Source organism: Bombina bombina, chromosome 5 (assembly GCF_027579735.1).
Source record: "Bombina bombina isolate aBomBom1 chromosome 5, aBomBom1.pri, whole genome shotgun sequence".
NCBI classification, from domain to species: Eukaryota; Metazoa; Chordata; class Amphibia; order Anura; family Bombinatoridae; genus Bombina; species Bombina bombina.
In genome coordinates this window covers 758,418,749-758,431,067 of record NC_069503.1, presented here as the reverse complement: position 1 = coordinate 758,431,067, position 12,319 = coordinate 758,418,749, and the positions used below count along the sequence as shown (strand labels likewise).

At 39.5% G+C, this 12,319-nt stretch overlaps 1 protein-coding gene across 2 annotated transcripts in view; it reads left to right on the top strand.

The window, feature by feature from the left end:
- The window catches only part of ATP9B (ATPase phospholipid transporting 9B (putative)), a 1,400,042-nt gene that overhangs the window by 524,913 nt on the left and 862,810 nt on the right, over window positions 1-12,319 (top strand). The gene's annotated exons all lie outside the window — the stretch shown is intronic.

The following is a 12,319-nucleotide window of genomic DNA, read 5'->3' as shown; positions in this document are numbered from 1 at the left end:
CCTTTACCCTCAGCTTCTTTAGCAAGGCAGTGGTCATCTTGGAGGTGTGTTTGGGGTCATTATGTTGGAATACTGCCTTGCAGCCCAGTCTCCGAAGGGAGGGGATCATGCTCTGCTTCAGTATGTCACAGTACATGTTGGCATTCATGGTTCCCCCAATGAACTGTAGCTCCCCAGTGCCGGCAACACTCACGCAGGCCCAGACCATGATACTCCCACCACCATGCTTGAATGTAGGCAAGACACACTTGTCTTTGTACTCCTCACCTGGTTGCCGCCACACGCTTGACACCATCTGAACCAAATAAGTTTATCTTGGTCTCATCGGACCACAGGACATTGTTCGAGTAATCCATGTCCTTAGTCTGCTTGTCTTCAATTTGATGCTGTGTGGGGCGTATGGTCTGAGCACTGACAGGCTGACCCCCCACCCCTTCAACCTCTGCAGCAATGCTTGCAGCACTCATACGTCTATTTCCCAAAGACAACCTCTGTATATGACGCTGAACACATGCACTCAACTTCTTTGGTCGACCATGGCGAGGCCTGTTCTGAGTGGAACCTGTCCTGTGAAACCGCTGCATGCTCTTGCCCACCGTGCTGCAGCTCAGTTTCAGGGTCTTGGAAATCTTCTTATAGCCTAGGCCATCTTTGTGTAAAGCAACAATTCTTTTTTTCAGATCCTCAGAGTTCTTTGCCATGAGGTGCCATGTTGAACTTCCAGTGACCAGTATATGAGAGTGTGAGAGCGATAACACCAAAATTAACACACCTGCTCCCCATTCACACCTGAGACCTTGTAACACTGAGTCACGTGACACCTGGAGGGAAAATGGCTAATTGATCCCAATTTGGACATTTCCACTTAGGGGTGTACTCACTTTTGTTGCCAATGGTTTAGACATTAATGGCTGTTTGCTGAGTTATTTTGAGGGGACAGCAAATGTGCACTGTTATACAGGCTGTACACTCACTACTTTGTAGCAAAGTGTCATTTCTTCAGTGTTGTCACATGAAAAGATATAATAAAATATTTACAAAAATATGAGGGGTGTACTTACTTTCTTTCATGTAATTAACAAGAGTCCATGAGCTAGTGACGTATGGGATATACATTCCTACCAGGAGGGGCAAAGTTTCCCAAACCTTAAAATGCCTATAAATACACCCCTCACCACACCCACAAATCAGTTTTACAAACTTTGCCTCCAAGGGAGGTGGTGAAGTAAGTTTGTGCTAGATTCTACGTTGATATGCGCTCCGCAGCAAGTTGGAGCCCGGTTTTCCTCTCAGCGTGCAGTGAATGTCAGAGGGATGTGAGGAGAGTATTGCCTATTGAATGCAGTGATCTTCTTCTACGGGGTCTATTTCATAAGGTTCTCTGTTATCGGTCGTAGAGATTCATCTCTTACCTCCCTTTTCAGATCGACGATATACTCTTATATTTACCATTTCCTCTACTGATTCTCGTTTCAGTACTGGTTTGGCTTTCTACAATCATGTAGATGAGTGTCCTGGGGTAAGTAAGTCTTATTTTCTGTGACACTCTAAGCTATGGTTGGGCACTTTATTTATAAAGTTCTAAATATATGTATTCAAACATTTATTTGCCTTGACTCAGAATGTTCAACATTCCTTATTTTCAGACAGTCAGTTTCATATTTGGGATTATGCTTTAATTATCATATTTTTTCTTACCTCAAAAATTTGACTTTTTCCCTGTGGGCTGTTAGGCTCGCGGGGGCTGAAAATGCTTCATTTTATTGCGTCATTTTTGGCGCGGACTTTTTTGGCGCAAAAATTCATTTCCGTTTCCGGCGTCATACGTGTCGCCGGAAGTTGCGTCATTTTTTGACGTTATTTTGCGCCAAAAATGTCGGCGTTCCGGATGTTGCGTCATTTTTGGCGCAAAAAGCATTTAGGCGCCAAATAATGTGGGCGTCTTTTTTGGCGCCAAAAAATATGGGCGTCGCTTTTGTCTCCACATTATTTCAGTCTCATTTTTCATTTGCTTCTGGTTGCTAGAAGCTTGATGTTTGGCATTTTTTTCCCATTCCTGAAACTGTCTTATAAGGAATTTGATCTATTTTGCTTTATATGTTGTTTTTTCTCTTACATATTGCAAGATGTCTCACGTTGCATCTGAGCCAGAAGATACTACAGGAAAACCTCTGCCTGCTGGATCTACCAAAGCTAAGTGTATCTGCTGTAAACTTTTGGTAGCTATTCCTCCAGCTGTTGTTTGTATTAAATGTCATGACAAACTTGTTAATGCAGATAATATTTCCTTTAGTGATGTACCATTGCCTGTTGCAGTTCCCTCAACATCTAAGGTGCAGAATGTTCCTGATAACATAAGAGATTTTGTTTCTGAATCCATAAAGAAGGCTTTGTCTGTTATTTCTCCTTCTAGTAAACGTAAAAAGTCTTTTAAATCTTCTCTTTCTACAGATGAATTTTTAAATGAACACCATCATTCTGATTCTTTGGACTCTTCTGGTTCAGAGGATTCTGTCTCAGAGATTGATGCTGATAAATCTTCATATTTATTTAAGATGGAATTTATTCGCTCTTTACTTAAAGAAGTACTAATTGCTTTAGAAATAGAGGATTCTAGTCCTCTTGATACTAATTCTATACGTTTAGATAAGGTTTTTAAAGCTCCTGCGGTTATTCCAGAAGTCTTTCCTGTTCCTAATGCTATTTCTGCAGTAATTGCTAAGGAATGGGATAGATTGGGTAATTCATTTACTCCTTCTAAACGTTTTAAGCAATTATATCCTGTTCCGCCTGACAGGTTAGAATTTTGGGACAAAATCCCTAAAGTTGATGGGGCTATTTCTACCCTTGCTAAACGTACTACCATTCCTACATCAGATGGTACCTCGTTTAAGGATCCTTTAGATAGAAAAATTGAATCTTTTCTAAGAAAAGCTTATCTATGTTCAGGTAATCTTCTTAGACCTGCTATATCATTGGCTGATGTTGCTGCAGCTTCAACTTTTTGGTTGGAAACTCTAGCGCAACAAGTAACAAATCGTGATTCTCATGATATTATTATTCTTCTCCAGCATGCTAATAATTTCATCTGTGATGCCATTTTTGATATTATTAGAGTTGATGTTAGATTTATGTCTCTGGCTATCTTAGCCAGAAGAGCTTTATGGCTTAAGACTTGGAATGCTGATATGGCTTCTAAATCAACTCTACTTTCCATTTCTTTCCAGGGAAACAAATTATTTGGTTCTCAGTTGGATTCTATTATTTCAACTGTTACTGGTGGGAAAGGAACTTTTTTACCACAGGATAAAAAGTCTAAAGGTAAAAACAGGGCTAACAATCGTTTTCGATCCTTTCGTTTCAACAAAGAACAAAAGCCTGATCCTTCGTCCTCAGGAGCAGTTTCAGTTTGGAAACCATCTCCAGTCTGGAATAAATCCAAGCCTGCTAGAAAGGCAAAGCCTGCTTCTAAGTTCACATGAAGGTACGGCCCTCATTCCAGTTCCGCTGGTAGGGGGCAGGTTACGTTTTTTCAAAGAAATTTGGATCAATTCTGTTCACAATCTTTGGATTCAGAACATTGTTTCAGAAGGGTACAGAATTGGTTTCAAGATGAGACCTCCTGCAAAGAGATTTTTTCTTTCCCATGTCCCAGTAAATCCAGTGAAAGCTCAAGCATTTCTGAATTGTGTTTCAGATCTAGAGTTGGCTGGAGTAATTATGCCAGTTCCAGTTCCGGAACAGGGGATGGGGTTTTATTCAAATCTCTTCATTGTACCAAAGAAGGAGAATTCCTTCAGACCAGTTCTGGATCTAAAATTATTGAATCGCTATGTAAGGATACCAACGTTCAAGATGGTAACTGTAAGGACTATATTGCCTTTTGTTCAGCAAGGGAATTATATGTCCACAATAGATTTACAGGATGCATATCTGCATATTCCGATTCATCCAGATCATTATCAGTTCCTGAGATTCTCTTTTCTAGACAAGCATTACCAATTTGTGGCTCTACCGTTTGGCCTTGCTACAGCTCCAAGAATTTTCACAAAGATTCTCGGTGCCCTTCTGTCTGTAATCAGAGAACAGGGTATTGTGGTATTTCCTTATTTGGACGATATCTTGGTACTTGCTCCGTCTTTACATTTAGCAGAGTCTCATACGAATCGACTTGTGTTGTTTCTTCAAGATCATGGTTGGAGGATCAATTTACTAAAAAGTTCTTTGATTCCTCAAACAAGGGTAACCTTTCTGGGTTTCCAGATAGATTCAGTGTCCATGACTCTGTCTTTAACAGACAAGAGACGTCTAAAATTGATTACAGCTTGTCGAAACCTTCAGTCACAATCATTCCCTTCGGTAGCCTTATGCATGGAAATTCTAGGTCTTATGACTGCTGCATCGGACGCGATCCCCTTTGCTCGTTTTCACATGCGACCTCTTCAGCTCTGTATGCTGAACCAATGGTGCAGGGATTACACGAAGATATCTCAATTAATATCTTTAAAACCGATTGTTCGACACTCTCTAACGTGGTGGACAGATCACCATCGTTTAATTCAGGGGGCTTCTTTTGTTCTTCCGACCTGGACTGTAATTTCAACAGATGCAAGTCTCACAGGTTGGGGAGCTGTGTGGGGATCTCTGACGGCACAAGGAGTTTGGGAATCTCAGGAGGTGAGATTACCGATCAATATTTTGGAACTCCGTGCAATTTTCAGAGCTCTTCAGTTTTGGCCTCTTCTGAAGAGAGAATCGTTCATTTGTTTTCAGACAGACAATGTCACAACTGTGGCATACATCAATCATCAAGGAGGGACTCACAGTCCTCTGGCTATGAAAGAAGTATCTCGAATTTTGGTTTGGGCGGAATCCAGCTCCTGTCTAATCTCTGCGGTTCATATCCCAGGTGTAGACAATTGGGAAGCGGATTATCTCAGTCGCCAAACGTTGCATCCGGGCGAATGGTCTCTTCACCCAGAGGTATTTCTTCAGATTGTTCAATTGTGGGGGCTCCCAGAGATAGATCTGATGGCCTCTCATCTAAACAAGAAACTTCCCAGGTATCTGTCCAGATCCCGGGATCCTCAGGCGGAGGCAGTGGATGCATTATCACTTCCTTGGAAGTATCATCCTGCCTATATCTTTCCGCCTCTAGTTCTTCTTCCAAGAGTAATCTCCAAGATTCTGAGGGAATGCTCGTTTGTTCTGCTAATAGCTCCGGCATGGCCTCACAGGTTTTGGTATGCGGATCTTGTCCGGATGGCATCTTGCCAGCCATGGACTCTTCCGTTAAGACCAGACCTTCTGTCACAAGGTCCTTTTTTCCATCCGGATCTGAAATCCTTAAATTTAAAGGTATGGAGATTGAACGCTTGATTCTTGGTCATAGAGGTTTCTCTGACTCCGTGATTAATACTATGTTACAGGCTCGTAAATCTGTATCTCGAGAGATATATTATAGAGTCTGGAAGACTTATATTTCTTGGTGTCTTTCTCATCATTTTTCTTGGCATTCTTTTAGAATACCGAGAATTTTACAATTTCTTCAGGATGGTTTGGATAAGGGTTTGTCCGCAAGTTCTTTGAAAGGACAAATCTCTGCTCTTTCTGTTCTTTTTCACAGAAAGATTGCTATTCTTCCTGATATTCATTGTTTTGTACAAGCTTTGGTTCGTATAAAACCTGTCATTAAGTCAATTTCTCCTCCTTGGAGTTTGAATTTGGTTCTGGGAGCTCTTCAAGCTCCTCCGTTTGAACCTATGCATTCATTGGACATTAAATTACTTTCTTGGAAAGTTTTGTTCCTTTTGGCTATCTCTTCTGCTAGAAGAGTTTCTGAATTATCTGCTCTTTCATGTGAGTCTCCTTTTCTGATTTTTCATCAGGATAAGGCGGTGTTGCGAACTTCTTTTGAATTTTTACCTAAAGTTGTGAATTCCAACAACATTAGTAGAGAAATTGTGGTTCCTTCATTATGTCCTAATCCTAAGAATTCTAAGGAGAAATCATTGCATTCTTTGGATGTTGTTAGAGCTTTGAAATATTATGTTGAAGCTACGAAATCTTTCCGTAAGACTTCTAGTCTATTTGTTATCTTTTCCGGTTCTAGGAAAGGCCAGAAAGCTTCTGCCATTTCTTTGGCATCTTGGTTGAAATCTTTAATTCATCTTGCCTATGTTGAGTCGGGTAAAACTCCGCCTCAAAGAATTACAGCTCATTCTACTAGGTCAGTATCTACTTCCTGGGCGTTTAGGAATGAAGCTTCGGTTGACCAGATCTGCAAAGCAGCAACTTGGTCTTCTTTGCATACTTTTACTAAATTCTACCATTTTGATGTATTTTCTTCTTCTGAAACAGTTTTTGGTAGAAAAGTTCTTCAGGCAGCGGTTTCAGTTTGAATCTTCTGCTTATGTTTTTTGTTAAACTTTATTTTGGGTGTGGATTATTTTCAGCAGGAATTGGCTGTCTTTATTTTATCCCTCCCTCTCTAGTGACTCTTGTGTGGAAAGATCCACATCTTGGGTAGTCATTATCCCATACGTCACTAGCTCATGGACTCTTGTTAATTACATGAAAGAAAACATAATTTATGTAAGAACTTACCTGATAAATTCATTTCTTTCATATTAACAAGAGTCCATGAGGCCCACCCTTTTTTGTGGTGGTTATGATTTTTTTTGTATAAAGCACAATTATTCCAATTCCTTATTTTATATGCTTCGCACTTTTTCTTATCACCCCACTTCTTGGCTATTCGTTAAACTGATTTGTGGGTGTGGTGAGGGGTGTATTTATAGGCATTTTAAGGTTTGGGAAACTTTGCCCCTCCTGGTAGGAATGTATATCCCATACGTCACTAGCTCATGGACTCTTGTTAATATGAAAGAAATGAATTTATCAGGTAAGTTCTTACATAAATTATGTTTTTGTGAGATACTGTGTGTATATATATATGTATATATATATATATACAGGTATACCTCACTTTACAGCGCTTCACTTTACAGCGCTTCGCTAATACAGCGCTTTGTGGAGCTTAAGTTCAACCTTCAAGGATTTTGAAACTGTTCTGTAATCTTCGGGAGTTTGCGAAAAAAGTGACTGGCACCATTTTGTTATGCTTAGTTCACTCTGTTTACAGCATTACAGTGCAATCTGTGTCTTATTGTTATAGTCTGGCAGATTTTACTACAGTAATTGTCACTATTTTACAGGTACAGTATTTATTGAATACTGTGCTGAGCTAGTGTTAAACTAAACGTAGCACTATTGCACCCCTAATATATGTTAGTTCAAACACGTTTTCAAGCTTTTAAATACACTGGCAAGTAAAAATAAAGCTAAAACTGCCTTGTTTCACTTTAAGGCGGTTTTCACTTTACAGCGGGGCTCCGGTCCCTAACCCGCTGTATGAGCGGGGTATACCTGTATATATATATATATATATATATATATATATATATATATATATATATATATATATATATATATATATTTGAATATCTATCTATTATCACTGAAAAAAAAACAAATGAAACATACTTTATACCTTTTAAGTTATGTATCTTCTAATATCTTATTAAAATACACTGAGTGCAAGCAATTCTATGGAGTAAATTTATATAAGTTTGTATGTGTGTTTGTTTGTATATGTATATATTCAAGTTATAACACAAGCACTCTCTGGACTTGATACAAGTGAAATAAAAAGTGTTTTATTCCATATAAACCATGGACGTTTCGGGGTGTTCACCCCTTCATCAGACCAATGATCGTTGGTCTGATGAAGGGGTGAACACCCCGAAACGTCACTGGTTTATATGGAATAAAACACTTTTTATTTCACCAGTATCAAGTCCAGTGAGTGCTTGTGTTATAACTTGAATATTTGAACTTTCTATAGCACCCTGGCAGAATTGAAATTTACTGTTCGTGGGAGTGCACTTATTTCAGTGGATTATATATATATATATATATATATATATATATATATATCCTTTGATGAAGCGACTAATAGCGTTGTGAAACGCATCAGGCCACTCCCCCTCACTAGCTTAGTTTCGTCTTACTTTGTTTTGGGAGTTTTTAATTGAGTGATCATTTTATGCCACAGTGGCTACTGTGTTTTATAGTAGATATTTGTTTTTCATGCTAATAAAGCATTTTCGTCATAGCTTTTAGTTTAATTCCTTTTTATGCCCAGCACCACCCTTTACATACGGTGTATAAACATTCACTGACCAGGCTGCATAACCCCTTTCAAAGTGGTTAATCTTCTGCTGGAGGGGTAGAATTTCTGCTCGGACAGAGAGCGGCTGCTGGGACAGTGTGGACACTTTATCTGAACTTTCCTGTGTCTTTTATGCCCTCCTATGCTGATTCCATACCTCATATGAGTTGAGGTTATTTCACGTGAGTGCACATTTGGCTCTTTGTTTTTGAATATTCGATCTGCCTTTACATTCTACACCAGTGGGGATTATTTGCTGTACACCCTTCCCTCTTCTGTTCCAGATAAATAGATTTATGTATATATATATATATATATATATATATATATATATATATATATATATATATATATATATATATATATATATATATATATATATATATATATATATATATATTTATGTGTGTGTATATATATTTCTCTTGTTAAGTGTATCCAGTCCACGGATCATCCATTACTTATGGAATATATTCTCCTTCCCAACAGGAAGTTGCAAGAGTCCACCCACAGCAAAGCTGCTATATAGCTCCTCCCCTAACTGCCATATTCAGTCATTCTCTTGCAAGCCTCAACATAGATAGGAGGTTGTGAGAGTCTGTGGTGATTTATACTTAGTTTATTCTTCAATCAAAAGTTTGTTATTTTTAAATGGCACCGGAGTGTGCTGTTTTTTCTCAGGCAGTATTTGGAAGAAGAATCTGCCTGCGTTTTTCTATGATCTTAGCAGACGTAACTGAGATCCATTTGCTGTTCTCACACATTCTGAGGAGTGAGGTACTTCAGAGGGGGAATGGCGTGCAGGTTTTCCTGCAGATAAGGTATGTGCAGTAAAATATTTTTCTAGGAATGGAATTGACTAAGAAAATACTGCTGATACCGAAGTAATGTAAGTAAAGCCTTAAATGCAGCGATAGCGACTGGTATCAGGCTTATTAATAGAGATACATACTCTTATAAAAATGTGTTTTAAAACGTTTGCTGGCATGTTTAATTGTTTTTTAACGTACATTGGTGATAACACTGTAATGTTGGTATAGCCTTAAATGCAGTAAAAGCGACTGGTATCAGGCTTATTAATAGAGATACATACTCTTGTAAAAATGTGTTTTAAAACGTTTGCTGGCATGTTTAATCGTTTTTAACATATGTTTGGTGATAAAACTTATTGGGGCCTAAGTTTTTTCCACATGGCTGGCTTAAATTCTGCATAGAAACAGTTAACTGAAGCTTCCCACTGTTGTAATATGAGTGGGAGGGGCCTAATTTAGCGCTTTTTTGCGCAGTTAAAATTACAAAATGAATTATCCAGATTCCCTCAGCAGTCCCATGAATACTACAGGACATTTCTAAAGGGCTAAAAAGACTTCCAAAATCGTTTATAGGGAAGGTAATCCACAGCTCTGCTGTGGCAGTTTTGTTGTGTCTGTTTTTAAAAACGTCTGTCGTTTTTTTGATCTGTTTTTTTTGCATTAAGGGGTTAATCATCCATTTGCAAGTGGGTGCAATGCTCTGTTACCTTATTACATGTACTGTAAAAATTTTGTTTGTTTTACTGCCTTTTTTCACTGTTTTTCAAATTTTGACAAAATTTGTTTCTCTTAAAGGCACAGTAACGTTTTATATATTTGCTTGTTAACTTGATTTAAAGTGTTTTCCAAGCTTATTAGTCTCATTATTAGTCTGTTCTAACATGTCTGACATAGAGGAAGCTCTGTGTTCATTATGTTTTAAAGCCATGGTGGAACCCCATCTTAGAATGTGTACCAGATGTACTGATTTCATGTTAAACAATAAAGATCATTTTTTGTCTTTAAAAACATTATCACCAGAGGATTCTGTCGTGGGGGTAGTTATGCCGAATAACTCTCCCCACGTATCAGACCCTTCGACTCCCGCTTCAGGGACTCACGCTCAAATGGCGCCAAGTACATCAAGGGCGTCCATAGCGTTTATTTTACAAGACATGGCAAAGGTGGTGAATAATACTCTGGCATCAGTATTAGTCAGACTACCTGAAATTAAAGGAAAGCAGATAGCTCTGGGGGTAGATACAGAGCATACAGACGCTTTAAGAACCATGTATGATACTACCTCACAATATGCTTAGTCTATGGGTGATTTTTTTGACTCAGGGAAGATGGTTTAACCTGATTCTGATATTTCTACATTTAAAATTTATGCTTGAGAACCTCCACTTGTTGCTCAGGGAGGCTTTGGCTGCTCTGAATGAATGTGTACAATCGCAGGGCCAGAGAAATTGTGTAGACTGGATAAATAATATGCAGTGCCGGTGTGTACTGATGTTTTTCCAATACCTAAAGAGGTTTACTAAAATTTTTTTTAATAAGGAATGGGATAGACCAGGTGTGCCATTCTCTTCCCCTCCTATTTTTTAGAAGAATGTTTTCTAATAGTTACCACCACACGGGACTTCTGGCAGACAGTTTCTAAGGTGGAGAGAAGAGTTTCTACTCTAGCTAAGCGTACCACTACCTCTGGCGAGGACAGTTGTGCTTTTTAGATCCAATGGATAAAAAATGTTTATTCAACAGGGTTTTATCCTGCAGCCCCTTGCATACATTGCTTCTGTCACTGCTGCTGCGGCGTTCTGGGTTGAGTCTCTTGATGAGGCTTTACAGTTAGCGACTCCATTGGATGAATATATTTGACAAGCTTATGCTATCCAATTCCTTTGTTTTCTGATGCCTTTGTTCATTTGACTAGACTAACGGCTAAGAATTCTGTTTTTTACTATACTGGCGCGCAGAGCGCTATGGCTTATATCATGGTCAGCTGTCGTGACTTTAATAAATAAGCTACTTAACTTCCCCTCAAGGGGCAGATCCTATTCGGGCCTGGTTTGAAGGAGATTATTGCTTATATCACTGGAGGAAAAGGTCATGCCCTTCCTCAGGATAGGAATCAAGGGCCAAAAAAGGTCTAATTTTCGTGCCTTTTAAAACTTGAGGGCAGGTGTGGCATCCACTTCCTCTAAGGCAGAACAAGAGGGAATTTTTGCTCAGTCCAAGGCGGTCTGGAGACAATTGGACCTGGAACCAAGATAAGCAGGCCAAGGAGCCTGCTGCTGCCTCTAAGGCAGCATGAAGGAACGGACCCCTATCAGGTAACGGATCCTATAGGGGGCAGACTTTCATTCTTCGCCCGGGCGTGGGCAAGAGATGCCCAGGATCCCTAGGCATTGGAATTTATATCCCAGAGATATTTTCTGGATTTCAAAGATTCCCCCCCCCCCCCAAAAAAAAAAAAAAAAAAAAAAAAAGGGAGATTTCGCCTTTCACAATTATCTGCAAACCAGATAAAGAAGGAGGCATTCTTACATTGTGTACGAGATCCATCCAGTTCCAAGAGAGGAACAGGGACAGAGTTTTTACTCAAATCTGTTTGTGGTTCCCAAGGTGAGGGAACCTTCAGACCTATTTTGGATCTAAAGATCTTAAACAAATTCCTCAGGATTCCGTCATTTAAGATGGAAACTATTCGTACCATCTTAACTATGATCCAGGAGAGTCAATAGAGGACTACAATGAAGGATACTTATCCTCACATTGTGATGCATAAAGATCACCTTCGTTTTTCAGGTTTGCCTTTCTAGACAGGCATTACCAGTTTGTAGCTCTTTCCTTTGGGATATCTACAGCCCCAAGAATCTTTATGGAGGTTCTGGGGTCGCTTTGGCGGTCCTTAGGCCGCGGGGCATAGAAGTGGCCCCTTAGTTAGACGACATCCTGATACAGGCGTCAAACATCCAAATTGCCAAGTCTCATACGGACGTAGTACTGGCATTTCTGAGATCACATGGGTGGAAAGTGAACAAGGAAAGAGTTCTCTATCCCCAATCTCAAGGGTTTCCCTCCTAGGGACTCTGATAGATTCTGTAGAAATGAAAATTTGCCTGACGGAGTCCAGGTTGTCAAAGTTTCTAAATTTCTGCTGTGTTTTTCATCCCATCCGCGCCCTTCGGTGGCTCAGTACATGAATGAAATCGGCTTAATAGATAGCGGCAAGGGACATAGTACCGTTTGCACGTCTACATTTCAGACCGCTGCAACTATGCATGCTCAG